This window comes from Solanum pennellii, chromosome 11 (genome assembly GCF_001406875.1).
Source record: "Solanum pennellii chromosome 11, SPENNV200".
Taxonomy (NCBI): Eukaryota; Viridiplantae; Streptophyta; class Magnoliopsida; order Solanales; family Solanaceae; genus Solanum; species Solanum pennellii.
The window spans coordinates 50112917-50130331 of NC_028647.1; the positions used below are offsets into that span (position 1 = coordinate 50112917).

At 35.8% G+C, this 17415-nt stretch overlaps 1 long non-coding RNA gene across 2 annotated transcripts in view; it reads left to right on the forward strand.

The window, feature by feature from the left end:
• The first annotated feature begins 13904 nt into the window (after positions 1-13904).
• Positions 13905-17415, forward strand: part of LOC114074854 — a 21422-nt gene continuing 17911 nt past the window's right edge. Inside the window, exons 1-2 of one of the 2 annotated variants that reach the window (XR_003575155.1) lie at positions 13905-14135; positions 15097-15260. This is a non-coding gene — a long non-coding RNA (uncharacterized LOC114074854). The remainder of the gene's footprint in view (positions 14136-15096; positions 15261-17415) is intronic. The other variant, XR_003575154.1, reaches the window with a different exon arrangement.

Below are 17415 nucleotides of genomic sequence, written 5' to 3' on the forward strand. Positions count from 1 at the left end.
TTCAAGAATGAGATGCGTAGGCGGCCTGTGTCGGCCTCGGTCGCTTTCTTTGTAAATTTCTCTTTTGTTAACCTTTAAGGGGGGAACTACATTTGACCTAATTCTTGCCTGAACGAAATACATATGCACCACAAGGGTTCGGTCATATCTCCCGTAAGATTTCTTTTCCTCTTTACGTTAGAAACTAGGACAGAATTTTTTAAAAGGGACTCAAAAAATCTCGAGAAGAAGATTCTTCCTTAGCAAGTCAAGACTGAAGATGTTTTTAGATTTTCAACTATGATAGAATTTTTGAGAAGATCTCAAAAATTCCTCAATCTTCTCAGTTACAGTGAAATGATAAGCAAGATAGTTAACTAGGATAGAAATTTTGACGATGGCCTCAAAATTTCAGCATGGGTTTATCTACAAGTCAAGAGTGACTCTGAAAACTCACCAGCGAATAATTAGATGGACCTCCAAGCATCAAACTCAAAAAAGTTTGTTAAGCCTGATATGACATGACTTGACAATGACCTTTTTCAGATACTATTTCTCTAAAATTTATTTCTCTTAAATTTTTCACGTTTATGTTCTTTGCTTTAGTGCATGCTTATGCTCTTATGTTCAACAAGTTAACTCTTGTGGATCAGACAATGACACAAACTCACCATGCATCGATACCTTTACTATTTTTCCTCTCACCAAGGCACCAGCTTTTTGACTTTGAAACTAGTGCCCTCACTTCAAAAGAAATCCTCATTTTTAACACAGTGATTTTAACTTTGAGTACAAGGATCTATATTCAACACTCACACTCAAAAACAAGTTCACACATAGCTAGTACTTGTCGCATAGGCTTACCCTTATTTTCACTGCTTAAGTTCACCACACTAGACTTATAGGATCACGATAGGAATTTCTTGGCTTGTAACGTAGGTTCAGGGTCAAGTATGGTACATTTCAGTGGCTGTTTGCCCTCTTTGAAATTACGACCAAGCTTCCTACCTCTTTCATTGTCTTTTATGCCCTACTTTTTTCCTCTTTTCATCTATGTCTTGCTTTTCCCTTTATTGTTTGTGGATATGACTCTTACCTCATTCTGTTCACTTCTTTTCTTTCTTTTCTCTACTTTTTCATTTTTATTGATACTTTTACTGAGTCCCTTTTTTTTCTTTCTCACTTTCTCTTTTCTTATCCTCATTAAACTCTTTTCATACCCAATTTGGGGTCATCACTCATCATATCCACCCTCAACTTACGGTTTTGCCATGAATGGAGGTACACATTACCCAATGTTGGGTAAGGGCCAAGACGAGGTCAGTTTCTGTATTATCCACTCTCAACATAGGCTTTTGGCCTAAGTCGAGGTGCACATGTCCAAGGATGAACCAGGGCCAACACATTAAACCTAGGGAAGGTGAGTTGGTGAAAAAAAGAAAATTGTGTTATAGGATCAACATATTTGGATCAAAAAGGGATAAAAATTTCATTAGGTTCACTTCATTTTAGGCTAGATGTTTGCAAATTCCAACAAGGTTCTATGATCCTTTCGTAGTAATCTAACACATATTCCTTTTTGCAGGACTAACCGAGCAAGTTCTAGCTTGGTACCTACAGTTGAAATAAACTTAAACTCCTTACACTCTCTTGACACTTCATTGCTCTATCAAAATATCAATTTTCCCAGTTTAGGTGTTAGTTTGGGGGTCATGCATTGGGTGCATGTCTATGTCATTATTAGAGCCAACAAATTCAACTTATTTTCACCTATTCAGGCAAGCATTTTCTTTGGGACATGATATAATTCATACTTAGCCATCATGATTCATTTTTTGTTCTTTTATACTTTGTACAAGTTACGACATGCCGGTTCAACAGTAAAGTAATCAGTCTCTTGGATCAAAAGAATACACGCAAGAAAACCCTGAAGAGGGGATCGTGAGTTAGGATACTCAGACATCTCCCTAACACTCACTTTCCATTTACCACACCCCCAACAAAATAGCATGCAATGTCCCCACTCATAAATATAAATAAAGAGTGGTAGGTGAAGCAAAGTTGGGTTGCATAGCACCGACGATCAACAAGTAAGCGGGTCTGGTTTCTTAGAACCCGCAACATCAGAAGTAGGGCCACCCTTAGTGGTACCCACATCAACCTTGGCACCATCAATGGTGATCCTCTCACAATCATCTGGTCTGGAACTAGATACCCCAGCAACTATCTCCCGAGCCCTCATCAGACAGGGTTCCTCATCAATCAAAGAGGCTCGCCTTGCAGCCTTAAGGTTCGTACACTCCTTATTTCTCGAATGGTCATCCTCTCCCTCAGTAATGCAGCTAGAATGGTGCCTCTTAGAATGACTACGTAGCTCAGATAGTGGCTCAATAGGGGCTGTGATTAGTGCAGCAAGCATAGTGTCCTCCTCTAGCTCGAAGGGTGTAGTCTCGGGCCCTGTCACCCTCAACTCCAGAATGTTGTCTACATCTACCTGCAAACTTTACACAAGCTCCTTATGATTAGTCTAGTCAATGGTGAGGTTTGGGCGTGCAAGAACACGCAGTTCAAATGCATCAAGGCGCTGGTGGACCGCCTGAATCTTCTGCTCCATCTACTAGGCCACCATCTTCTCGATTCACTCCTCAACCTCGGCGATGGACTTATCCATCCAAGGTTTTATGTGATGCAGCAGGGTGTCCATCTTGGCCTCTAACTTCTGTACCCTCGCTAATGGGACAAGTGTAGTGAATGGTGGAGTAGACTGGGAGGAATTGGAGCTCTGCTATTGGCATGGGCGGACTCAGCCAGGGTGGTGTCAGCAGGCTCTACATTGGCCTCATCCTTGATGAGACCTATATCAAATGTTCCACTCGGAATGCGGAGTGTATCACAGGGACAAATGGGAATTCCAGCATCCCTGCATTGATGGAATATCAGACACGCGAATGGGTAAGTAGTGGAGGACTTGAAATCCCTCTCATGTATCACCGTGATCAACAGCTTTGCGAAGTCGACCTCCAAACCTGCCACCAAGGCTGCTACTAGTACCGCTCTATCCCAAGTAAGAATATTATTTGCTGTTGTCGGAGATAGACGGTGGCAAACTAACAGCTAGAAGAACTTGGCTGTGAAAGTGAGGTCGGCCTTGATCAGCTTTCTTGGGTCCAAAACCCAATTTTCCCCCTAGTCGTTGGTGGATAGATGCAACACCTCTTACCCGCCTCTCTTTGCTCCATGGTCCTCTTAAACTTGCCACTTTTGACCATCTCCCACATATAGTCAAACTCCGGAGTCACGGGGGCCCTAGTAATATCAGTGGTGGTGTCATACATGAAACGACTGATGGTGACAACAGAAATATCCACTAGGTAGCCCCAGACTAGAAATGTGGTGAGCGAGTCCTATTTGGCGGGTCTCGCCCGCCTATTCAAAGAACCTCTAAGAGTCGCCACTTAGAAGGCATAGAACTCTCAAACAATCTCCTCGCTATACGTCCCCAGACTCCTAGCCATCCACTCGAGCCTGTGGCGGGTGAACAATGTCTGCATATCAGGGATTGTGAGAAGACTCACCATAAGAACTCTACGCTTAACCATCACCAACCGGGTTATCACTCCCTTGTCATTTAGAACCTTGTCATCCCTCTAGACCTGATATTGACCATCTACGCACCATCGATTTGGATCCTCCTTAATTAGTGCAGGTACATCTGCCTAGGGTGTCGGGGCAGACTCTGAACTAGTAGTGTCATCAGTCGAGGCATGGTGGAAAGGTTCCTCTAATTGATTTTCTTCTTGTGATATGGAACCATAAGCAGTGGACTCATCCGACCCCGAAGAGTGGGCAGACCCTGATCCTGATGCATCTGCGGAGCCAGATGCTCCTTTAGAACCTAAGGCATACCCACGCGGTGTGCCGGTCAGTGTGCGCTCCTCATAATACTGGGAGATAGTGACTACTCTGGAAACAACCTTCTAGGGGGTAACCCGAGAGGCTCGTGCAGCTGGTGTGAGGGTGTTGATGCCTCGAGGGACATGCTTGAGATCCCTCTGATCATCGAAAGTGCATATCATTTGATGGGATGGTGCCACGGACTTAGATCTGCCTCTTAAATAAACGATGTCCGGTTTAAGGGTCATATGTACCTCAAAAGAAGTTGTTAGTCTCATTGCAATCATACTACACACTCTAAACAATCAAAAGAAAGTAAATAAAAAAACACATCCCAGATAAGACCTGCACTACTGGTTGACGGGCACTATCGACGGGCCGTCGATGAATTAATGGACCGTCGATAGGGTCCGTCATTGGACACTTAGAATCTATTCATCTTATTTTATTCTTCAAAACTCTCAATTCGAGATGACGGACATGCAGAACGGCCTGTCGATTAATTGACGAATCGTAGTCCACTTCCGTCATCTAACACTTAGAACAATTGTTAAAATCTATCACAACAGGGTCTCTAAATAAAACGACGGACATGCGAAGTGGCCGGTTGATTAATCAATGGACCGTAGTCCACTTCCATCATCTCATATTTAAACATATTTAAGGGTGGGTCGATCGATGGACCCCGCCGACAGCTCGTCGATCCAGCAACGGTCCGTCGATGGGGTCTTGTGTTGTTGTCCTGAGATAGTTTTCAGGCCTTGTTTCCAATTCCCCATTTTGACACCTTTGAATACCCACAAAAGTTTACCCAGCACAAAACAACAATCAAAGACATTTTCTTCATCCTCAGGGTTTCGATGTCACAAGATTCATGCTTTAATTCATTGATGCTACAACCCTTAGTCGGAAAGCCTATCATTACTATCATAAAATCATTTTAAACATATTACACCACAACCAATTAACTCCCTATCATTCTAAGGGACATTTTGTACTAGTTTCAACAAGCAAAAGCAACCAATTATTGTCCCTAAGTCAAGACCCACTTTCTAAATTTCGTTTCCAACAATGTATGAATGATATTCATAAGGCAAAGGGAATCAAAATACCTGATAATCGCAGTGGATTGATTGGGAGGGTGATCCTTTCAAGACCCTACGTGCCTGACTTGAACACTGAACGGACAAACCATTGGAGACGATGGGGAATTTGGACAAGAATAGGGTTTTGGGAATTTTGAGAATTTGGGGAGTTTGAAGGAATCTAGATATTATGGAAGGAAGAGATGTTATGTTTTGTGAAAAAGGGAGGAAATAAGGGCGGAGAAACGGTCCGTAGATCAGTGCACCAGACCATTTTCTCAGCAGAATTTTGGTTTTAGTCCCTGCACATGTAACACCTATTAAGCTCTTCTTTTTTTGTTTTTCTAGACTCTTTTGCGACACGGTCCCTAAAATAATCTCTAGCCAACACTAATTATATAAAAAAATAAAACATGAGGATGAGCAAAACAAAATGAAACAAAAAAATGTGACTATTACTACAAAGAAAATAGAAATCTAATGTTAGCTAGAGGATACACCTTGGGTTCCTTCCAAGAAGCGCTTTATTTAATGTCGCGGCACGACGCAAGATCCTTGATTACTCAGACTTCATCAAGGTAATATGCCTCAACCACTTCATGGACATGCTCTGCATGCCCTAGGTATATTTTTTGATCCTTTGCCCGTTGACCGTGAACTTTGCACCCTTCTTTATTCTCCCACTCAAGCGCTCCATGTGGAAAAACTTTGGTAATAAGTAATGGCCCCGTCCACTTGGATTTGAGTTTTTCTAGAAATAAGTGTAGCATAGAGTTTAATAGAAGTACCAAGTCCCCAACCACAAATTCTCACTTTTCAATCTTTTGGTCGTGGTACTTCTGCATCGTCTCTTTGTAGATGGCTGAACTTTCATACACTTTTAGTTGAAACTCATCAACCTCATTTAACCCATTAAGCCTCTTTTCCACCGCTTCATTCCAATCTATCTTCAGTTTCTTCATTGCCCACATGGCTTTGTGCTCTAACTAGACCGGAAAGTGAAAAGACTTCCCATACACAAGTTGGTATGGAGACATACCTATGGGAGTCTTTTATGCGGTCCGGTAAGCCCAAAGAGAGTCATTAAGACTCCTTGACCAGTCCGTTCTATTAACATTAACCATTTTCAGCAGAATTTGCTTGATTTCTCCATTTGACACCCCTACTTGCCCACTCTTCTGGGGAAGATAAGGAGTGGACAGATAATGGAGAACCCTATATTTCTCCAACAGCCCTTTGAAAAACTTATTGCAAAAGTGAGACCACTATCACTTATAATGGCTCTACGTGTGCCAAATCTGGAGAAGATGTTCTTGTTCAAGAATGTGGTGACACTCTTCCGTTCATTGTTAAAAAGCGCTATAGATTCCACCCATTTTGATATGTAGTTCACCGCAACGAGTATATACTTCATCCCATGAGAACTCACAAACGGCCCCATAAAATCAATGCCCCAAACATCAAATAACTCAATCACCAAAATAGGATTTAGAGGGAGCTCATGCCTCTACGAAATTCCTCCATTTCTTTGGCACCTATAACATGACTTAGCAAACTCGTGAGCATCTTGGTGAACGATTGGCCAATAGTACCCATATTGCAAAATCTTGTGGGCAGTCCGAACACCACTATGGTACCCACCTAGAGGCGAGGAGTAACATGACTCCAAAACACTTAACATCTCAACTTCCGGCACATAACGGCGAATAATCCCATCAACACAACTCCGGTATGAGTAACGCTCATCCCAAAAGAACTTTTTCACATCATACATTAACTTCTTCCTATGATGGAAGTACAAGTCCAATGGGTATATATCACTAGAAGAATAATTCGCAAAATCGGCGAACCATGGAATCAAATCATGAGAAGCGGCCAATACATGCTCATCAGGGAAGGTATCATCAGTATCAGCCTTTTCACCTAATTCTCTCATAGCTTCACCCTATAACCTGGACAAGTGATCGAAAAATTCTTTTTCACTCCCTTTTCTATCTTTTACCTCAAAATCAAACTCTTACAACAATAGAACCCATCTAATAAATCGTGGCTACACATCCTTCTTTGCCATCTAGTACCTCAAAACAGAGTGGTCAGTATGCACTATTGATTTGTCAAGTATAAAAGGTTGTATCAAGTAAAGAACCCAACTATTAGGTTGGGGTCGATCCCATGAGGAAAATGATTTAGACATAACTTTAATGGAAGATTATTGTTGTTTAGTCAAGTTCTTTCCAAAAGAAAGTAATTGAAGGGGGTTTGTAACACAAATCTTCGTTAATAATTCTAAAAAAAACAAGTAAATAAAAGCAAAGACTTAGTTTTTATCAAGTGATGAGAGAAACTAGGGCGTAAGTGTTCCCCATAGGATCATAATGTTGTATTCCTAGATATAACAATTTTTCCCTAGTGATTTGCGTGCAAAGTGATAAGTTAGGTATCTCTAAATCCTTGGTTAGAGAATTTCACCCCGCACCATGGCTGGCTACATGTGTGTACACTACTAACCCGTACCTTTACCTCATATTAAGCATCATAATCAATGTTTGTCTTAGTTGTTACTTCGCACCAATCCACACTAGCATATTTGATAGTATCCTACTTAATCTATGTTGATAATTCTTTTCTTAGTGACTACTCCTTGGTCCGACAAGTAGCAACAAGGAAAGTTCTAACATTAACCACCGTTAAAAGGACTTCTAAACAAAAGAATTATCAATACATGTAAGATCCTATTTGAGTATTTTTATTTAGCTAGATTTACCTTGTTAATCACCCATGGTTTCCACAACCCTAGTTGTTGATTTAGTTATCCATGCTAATAAGAACACAATTCATAGTTGTTAAGAATGAAATCATGAACTTACTTTGACAATTATAAAAAATCCAGCAAATCAACTTGAATTAGCAAGAAAACCTTGAAAAACAAATCCTGAAATTGAATTTATGATCAAGTTTGCAAACCTAATGTCAAAACACAAACTAGATCAAAAGTAACAATGTCTAACCCTAAAAACAAAGTTTTAAACCCTATTTATAGAAAGCATTGTCCTAAATTAAAAGGAATTAAAATAAGAAAAGTTGTCCAAAAATGTGGTTTTAATCGACGACCCTCACAGACAGACCGTCGATGAAAGGAGGGACTGTCGACAACCTTCGTCAATCCTGACTTCAAATCATTTTTCATCCTTTATATGACATCCTTTCTCAATCAATCAATGAACCAAGAGCACGGTCTAGCGATGATTTTACGGTTTGTTGATGCCTTCTGTTGCTCCATCCTTATAATTTGACCAACTTCGGGTACTGGGACTATCTTTGATCTCGTCGATGGTTGAACATGATGGTCCGTCGATCAATTGATGGACCATCGATCCTCTCTGTATCCCCACACTTGGTTAGATTTCCTCGAGTTTTCTTCAAGTTCCTGAACTTCAATCGGCAGCCACCATCTACGGACCGTCGATGGCCTTCGTGGGTCACTTCTTCACTTTATTTCAGCTGCCTTCTGCGTTTTATTCCTGGAAAACTTTCCTGCAAAACAAACATAAATACATGTTAAAAATACTACAAAAAGTCTCTAGACACACACAACTCTCAAGGAAAAATCATTGAAAACATCGTGAAACCACGATACATCAACTCACTTAATGGGATTGTAGGTAACCAACTCCTGTCAAACTTTCCCACCTTTCTATTGTCTCCATCAACTGAAATTTCATGCATTACTAAAGGAAACCATCTAATTACTCTCATCTGACTATTAATCATTATAAGACCTCAACTCTTTCTTTCTCTATATGTATAACTTTAGATGTAATAAGATTTCCCCAACTACCTTAATAAGAAACATCAAACCTCTCCTATCTATCATCACATAAATACTAACAACAACATCACTCTCAAAACTAAAAAGAATCACTGAAAAATCTTATGGTAAAAGATCATAAGCACGATTCATTGGAGAAATATTATAAATGAATATGCATGACATAATATTTTGTTGTTATCCATAACATTACGAAATAAGATTCAGATCAATGAGCTAAAAGCCTTGACCCTTATTCTAGGAACTTTGCATAGATGTGAATATGCTTGAAGTGTATGGGCATATATTGTGGATAGAATTCTAGTGTTAGAAACATCAACAATATGTAGTAATTACTTAACTTTGAGGAATACGCTAGAGTATGAATTGAATGATATAACATTACAATTCTTATGAACTCATCACTATCAGATTATTAATACTTGACTTAGTTTCTCATCCTATGATATCTCCCTTAGGTCTAAAGTTGCTACTTTGAAGCTATGCATCTATTACATTTTTTCTAAACTAGTCTATATTTGACTATTCTAATACTCTAGAAAATGCTAATCTCATGTCTACTAAACTCTCATGCGCAAGTTCTTAAATTCCTTGTAAGACTTCTTTCTAAGCTGCTTCTCTTAACCTATTTCTATTGATATACAAGTCTTTCCATAATTTTTACCCATATTAACTCATAAATCCTCTAAATTTAATAGTTTGACTTCGCCTTATTATCACACTAATACCATCCTTCCAAGTTCATATATACCTAATTGGATGAAACTTGAACTTTTTTAAGAGGCTCATCTTTGACTATATATGATCTCTCCGACCAAACTCTTATAAGTAATAAATAATTCTTACATCAGGCTATTGCATATTGATAACTCTTATATACTATAAAGGCGCACACAGAACATCAAAAATTGAATTAAAACCTAGTCTGGCTATGTACGGGTACACTTCTTAATGCTCTTTATAATATAATGACGAAATAAGGGTAATAATACCACACTTGTAAAATTCACATTTATCGAAAAGTAACACCTTGATTCCTTACCTGCTCTATGTGAAATCTACGAGTTCAAATCTCAAAACTAATATTATTGCCCTCGTGTTGCCATCATTTTTTGTATCATGACAGTCGCCTCATATTCAAGCTTGGTCTCTAGTACTAAACATCAAAAGCAACCATATCTCATATATTACACTTACTCACAACTAGTAGATAAAGTCAATCAAAAGAACACTACACTCCTAAAACCTTATGAGTGGATTCTTTTTCACAACCTATTTAATTACAACCTATCAACATATTCTCCTTCACAACCTACATAATATTGACCTACTCGGTATACATCATTTCCTAATTGGTTTAATAACCATCTGAATATCAAGGGAACTCCTTTAAAAAATCATAAGCCTAACTTTGATCTATTACCTCATGAATACTCTGGTCAGCTATTCAACACTTATATTTGATCTTCAGTAACATAATGAAACATCAATATAACCTCTGTTATTTTTAACGTGTACTCTAATTCATCCTAACCAACAACAACTCCTCTAACTTCTATCATGAAATCCACAAAATATTACTAGTCCTTAGACAACACATAAGGTGAAAACTCCTCATTAATGTTTTACTATGTACATGGGCACAATTAACATACTCTACTCAATACCTATCCCCATCTCTTAAGTTACTACACTTCCAAATGCATAGTTTTACGTATGGGAACTTCTACAATAACTGTCTAATAATGCAAATCACACTATCTATCAGGCAACATTACTATTCAAGTTCTTCAAAAAATACTTTTTTTCTTAAAGAGTATAACCTAAAACAACTTTTGGGGAAGAGAATCTAAGAGCACATCTGTTTTGGCTCGAACTCATGATTCATAAGAATAACAGTGCATTCTTTCAAAACAATACACTTAATGAACAATAATAGGCTTCTCTCAAGCCCCTCTACAATATCTAAACCTTTAGAAGAGTTTATTTGAGAGTAACTATTCAATATAATTATAGTGAATAGCCACGAGTATGGGATTCGTTAGCCACGAGTATGGGAGGTAGGACCATCTGATCCTACATTTAGTGAAATAAGCATTAACCATGTAAGTCAATAGTGATGAACATGTTTCAGCAATGAGAATGTACTCATAATATTTTGTAGTTGTTCCTCTATAATGCTTATAGAAATCTCCTACTTTAACAACAGTACAACAACAAGAACGTAGTATGCCTTCCTTCTTATTTTTCCCCATTTTCTTTCTTGTCACCTCTTCTATGACAATATCTTCTGCATTTACTTGAATTAAATCACAATTTATAAGCCATGAAAGTATTGTTGCTCTACTATTTTTGGCTATTTACTTTCCTTTTTCTACTTTTTCCTACTTTTTTAATCCAACCCCACATATTTATCTTCTTACTTGAAACAAATGCATCTTTATTATCCTCTGATGAAAATGGTTCATCTTTAGAATGTTGATCTTTCTTCGAATGTTGATTTTGTTTCCTGCTTCTCGCCATCGAAGAATTATCAAGAGTTGTGTCATCTTCAGTGAGATAGCCTCTTATGGGCTTAGTCTAAGACTCTTCTTTAGTGTTTTTTTCAGGTAATTTTGCACCATATTGCAAGTCGGAATCTTCATATAACACGATTGACTTGCAATCTGGTGGAAATTTACCTTAGAAAAAGTCTAAAAGAAGAGTTTTTGGGTAACACCATTAGAGGCTATCTCATAGAAGATGGCACAACTCTTGATAATTCTTCAGTAGGGACAAGTAGAAATGAAATCGCCATTCGAAGAAAGAGCAACATGCTAAAGATGAACCATTTTCATCATAGAATAATTAAGATTCTTCTATTTCACGTAAAAAGAGGAATACTGTGGGTTGAAAAAGAAAAGTAAATGGCCAAAAACTAAGTAGAGGATCAATATATTCATGGCTTAAAGATTGTTATGTAATTCCGGAAAATGCAGAAGTTTTTGTCATAGAAGAGGAGATAAGAAATAAAATAAGGAAAATTAAGAAGTAAGGCATACTATGTTATTATAGTTGTGCTATTCTACAGTTTGAGACTTTTATAAGCATGTTGGAGGAACAACTTGAAAATATTATGAGTACATTCTCATGGCTGAAACATGTTCTTCACTCTTGTCTTCCATGGTTATAGATTATTTAACTAATGTCGGGTCAGATGCTCCTATCCATACTCGTGGCTAGTAAATTCCATTGACTTCTAAGATTGGTGAGTCCTCATTTTCCATGGACCGAGATACCTTTATTTCTTTATGTAATTTCCATTTTTAGAATATGTATGTGATGTATGGGTTACGTCCCAATTACTTTCTTTATGATGTATTAGATGTCTTATTGATACTTGTGTTAGACTTCCTCTTTGTAAAACTCTTTTGATATAGGAAATACTATTATTTTAACTATGTATCTCTATTATTTCTTTTGATGTATGTTAAGTGGATTGTGTAGGGTCTCTCGAGGATTTACAAAACATGTTACACCTAGCGTATAATTTGGATCATTAATACACTATAAGATAAATATTGAATTTTCATATAATTAGTGTCGAATAATGGTATTATGACGGTTAAACATTATCAATTATTTATATTCATTTTTATGATGAAAAAAGGTTCAAGAACATTAATATAACATTACTTTTTATGTTTTTGAATGATTTCTAAAATTTTCAAGTATGAACAAATAGTTTGTCTATTGGATTGAGAGTTTAGAATTCTCCTATGTGAATGTTAAGTGTAAGATGCTTCAAGGATAAATTCTCTACGAACTCATGAAATTAGGATGTTTTCAAGACTATGACAAAACTCTACCTTGAAAACCATAAATGGTAAAAGGTTAGTTGTTTGATCTATATTGTCTAGGTATACAACACAGATTTATAGTTCAAATACACCGCATATACCGATGGATCAAGTGCATCAGGTATGAGTTCACTATGGAAAGTTCAAAGGGAAACCTACCTATCAACATACAATTAATCTTTGTTGGTATCACACATTTGTGCATATTCCTTTTTCTTATAGTCATTCCCCATTCATGTTGGGCATTGCTTCATTTTAAAAAGTGTGAATGAGAATTGAAGTTTATTTTTAAAGATCGTGATTTTGTTGATAGGGAATAATAAACAGTTATTCATACTATTCTTTACTTATAACTAGTTAATTTACCCGCAGGCACACATAATTTTTTCTATATTTTTGAACAAAGTTTCCAATGATAGACTGTCATAAGAAAAAAAAGTTAATTTTAGTAGGTTTTAAGAACATTTCAACAGAAATTAAATGATTTCACATTGTTACATATCTCAAGAATTTTAAATGTATAATAAATGATTAAAATATCTTGATAAATAATAATTTTTATCATTTACATAATTTAACAGAATACATGTTTGATCATATGATCATCTTGTTAGAACATAGTGATGTTTTTATGTGCGATTAAACATATTTTTTCTTTTTTTTTTTTTGTAAATAAAAAGTATAGACTTGATAATTTTAAGGAGACAACAAAACAACGAGAAAAACATACATTAAAGGGAGTAAACTATTAGATATCCAATGATGATAACACATCATTCTAACTACAAAAGTTCTCATTTTTTAAAACAACATACCTTAGAAAATTTACTAACACTGGAATAAACTTTTAATGCTTAAAGTACTTATAATATCCAGTGATAAACTTTTGTAAAAATAGATAACAACAACATAAAATATATATGGGTGTGCAAAGTTATTAACTGTCGGAGGATTTTCTACCACTACTAGAAATTGGGTCTATAGCAACGCATTCTTTGCAAGAATTATATAATTGTTGCTATAGATAGGCTACCGCAACTGTTTTTCATTGTTGCGAAAAAATCTTGGTTCTATTAGAACATTATGTAGTTAAACTGTTGCATCAGCAAAATATCTGTTGCCTTAGAGCTCTTTAACGCAACAGTCGTTTTAACCGTAGCATTAAATGCATCAATACCAACGGTCTGTGAAAAATATTATCTAGTGTAGCACTTGTCTAATCCCTCCATATTTTCCCTCTTTTCATTTTACCAAAAAAAAAAAACTATTTATTATTTAATTCCTAAAAGTATAACCCCTTTATGTATTTTAGCCTTTTAGGTCACTACCTTATTTTCTCCAATGAAAGAAAAGAGTAACAAAGCTAAGAAATCGAAAGATTCATGAAGTAGAAATCTTGGGTAGATCTACAATTTTTCTTTCAACTTTTCTCATTGTTCGTTCAAATCAAAAGAATGAGAAACCTAGCTCAGATCTCAATTGCTCGATTTTCATATCTTGTTTTTTTAGGTATGTCTCGATTATTTTTTCTGCAAAAGATTATCTGTCTCTTCGTAGTTAGGGTTAGAATTTGTATGAAATTCCAATAATTTTCTTCTTTCTCAACAAAATAGGGCATGAATCTTCTTAAGTGTTTTGTCTGTCTATCTGTCATAGTTAGGATTTCAAATTGCATATCTCTGTTGTTGTGTGTGGCTTGTATTTTTTCTGTATTTTGGTTGCTTTGTTTTCTTTTTGGTTTGCTGAGATGAACATTAATGTGTTGGTTAGGTATGGTTTCTGAGATGAACATTAATGTGATGGTTAGAACCTAACTAGAGAAATTCTTGGTGTAAAATTTCAATAAGATTATGAAGTGAATGTCATCTCCTTGATAGAAACAAGATTTAGGTATTTCCTACTGTACCATGCTCAAGTATTGAGTATGCAATATGTTTTTTTTCATGCTTTATTTGTACTATGCCGCTTCCTTCTCACATTTGTTTTGGTCATGATAGTCACAATAAGGACTGGCAATGATAGTTGATCTTGTAGGTCCCACTTATATGTTTGAGTTTTTGACAATTGGCACGGTATGGCTAAATCTCTATGTGCTTATCTTTCAGAAAAAGTGTTGTTGAAGATATTATGAACATTTTGTATGTCAATAATACTTAGTATGGTTCCTAGTTTACCTTTATGAAGATTACAAGGAATGTAATACTAAGTTTACAATATTTGCAGCTTCTGAATCTTGTGTTTGAAAAAATCGATAAGCATATCAATAAAGATAGATATAGCATCTTACTTTACTGTGCACTACAAGAAAATCTTTCTTTCTTGTTGGGACAATAAGCAGAGAGCTTAGATTTTCTGAATGCTATCAGTATCTTATGTATGACAATGACTATGACATCCGAGTGCGGCTCTATCTATATGTGCTTTATCTAAAAAAAATTATCTCATTTATTCTATAATAATCCTTTTGCAGCCAAGAACAGCCCTTTGATTTCCTCTAGGTGATTTCATTAGAGAAGAAGGAGCAGGAGTAAGTAAAGAGGATACAAATAATGAAAGGTGAAAGGTCGAATCCTAAATGGAGTTTGTACTGCAAAAAACAAGGATGATTCTTTGGATTTAGGATAATTCTTTAAGGTAGTTTCCTTTTGACTACTTTGTTCATTTTGTTTTGACCTAACTTTTACTGGATTGCAAATATTCATTCCTTTATGGCTTTCTTGACTTTGTTCTTGTGTGTGAAGAGGTTTGTCACTATATTATATTATTTGGTAATTAGTCATACACCAGATGAAATGATCTCCTTCTTAAATACATACAAATTAGTGTATGGGTCTTAAAAGGAGATCACAAAAAATATATTTCTTTGGATGAGCATGTGAAGTGAAACAAATTCAGTAAACCAATGTGTGACAAGACTAAATAGATGCTCTTCCCAAAATTTAAAGAGGATAAATAAGTATCAAAACAGGTCATTCTACTCTTTTCCTTCATGAGTAATAGTGTTCATACCCAAAAAATAGTGATTGTAATCATTGATGCAAAAAACACTTGAATGTAGTTTCAAATGACTCTCTTGCTATTTGTAGGACTAAATTTTAGTAGGAAAGATGAACTGATCGAGGTGTTAACTGCCAAGGTTTTTTTATGATGCCTTAATAGTAGCCTGGATTTGTTCCAAAATTCTTCTTTTTGTTTTAGTTACCATCTTGATAACAAATTAAATGAGTAGAGCACTGAATGCAACATACAGAACGAAACTACTTGCAAATAGTGAAACTAATGTGAGTTGAAAAAATCTGATTTGGATTTCTCATTTTTTGCCTAACTTTAGAAAGGATAATTGTGACGGCTTCTAACTAAAAGAACTTTTGGTCATTTGGAAGTTGAAAATTTAGGAGCACCGCACTCATACCCCAAAGTATTCACTAGATACTTATAGGATATATATGCATGAAATAAAATTCTTAGAACCCTCGATACTAGATTTAGGAACATGATAGGTTTAAATCTATACATTGTGAAATCTCTCTTGTGAAGGAATTTGAAAATGTTGTAGTGGTCAAAATATACCCCTCTGAAACTAATGAGTTAGAAAGTAGAAACTGTTTAGTGAAGTAAGTTTTGAATAACATCTCTAACTAGTCAAATAATGATCTAACTTATTATGGTACGTTGCTTCTTAATTAGTACTATGTATTAGAGTAAGATTATTCAAATACTGAAAAAGATATTAATGTCGATTTTGATAAAATCCTCATTGTTTTTCATTAATCAATATGTGATAAACATCCATGTTTAAATTTATTAGTTTTAAGGAAATTGTGGTTTGTACACATCTCTTTTTATGGTACTGTGGTTTTGTGTATGTTACACACTTGGAGGTCATTCTTTGAGACAAATGATTTGCTCTTGTTACTTATTTTATTTAGAAAATATTTATGGTCGTAAAATGAATTTATAGTGAGCTCTTGAGCTTTACAATCTTAATGTTATAACCCAAGAATCAATGATTTTAAATGAACTTCATCATTTAATAAATATGAAACTATTCATGCTTGAGTTCAATAAATCTCTGTGTGTTGAGACTGTTCATGTTTGAGTTCTCTAGTATTTCAAGATATATATGTTGGCAAGTTTATTTGTGTTTCCTACTCAATCTAAATGAAATAATGAATTTAATGTCTCGGTTAAGTCTTGAAAAAACTTAAAACATGAATTTGTCCTTTAATTTATATTAGGAGATAGCATGAGCCTTGATAAATCTTAACACCGACTTGCATATTGTATAATTGTTTTACAACTGTTTTAAATCCCTTATTGTGCATATCACTGGTTGTTATAAATGCCTTAAAGGTTATTAGTTAAAGTTTAACTATAAAGAATTTAGTTGGGAAAATTACTTCTTAGAGTTGATTAATCTTCCACCTATGTGAAGTCCATGTACAACCTTATACAAAAGCCTTCAGATATTTGGCATCTCATTTAAAGAGGGTCAAATGAGTATCAAAAATTAATACATTAAAGTATTTCTTTATAATTAAACACCGATTTTGCACTGTTCTTGTCACGACCCAAAACCGAGCCGCGACTGGCACCCACACTTACCCTCCTATGTGAGCGAACCAACCAATCTAAATCCTAACATTTCAATTTAATATCAACAGAAAGTAATGCGGAAGACTTAAACTCATTAATAAAAGACAATTCAATAACTTCTATAATTCTACATATATTATTCCCCAAAATCTGGAAGTCATCACCACAAGAACATCTATGATCAAATTACTAA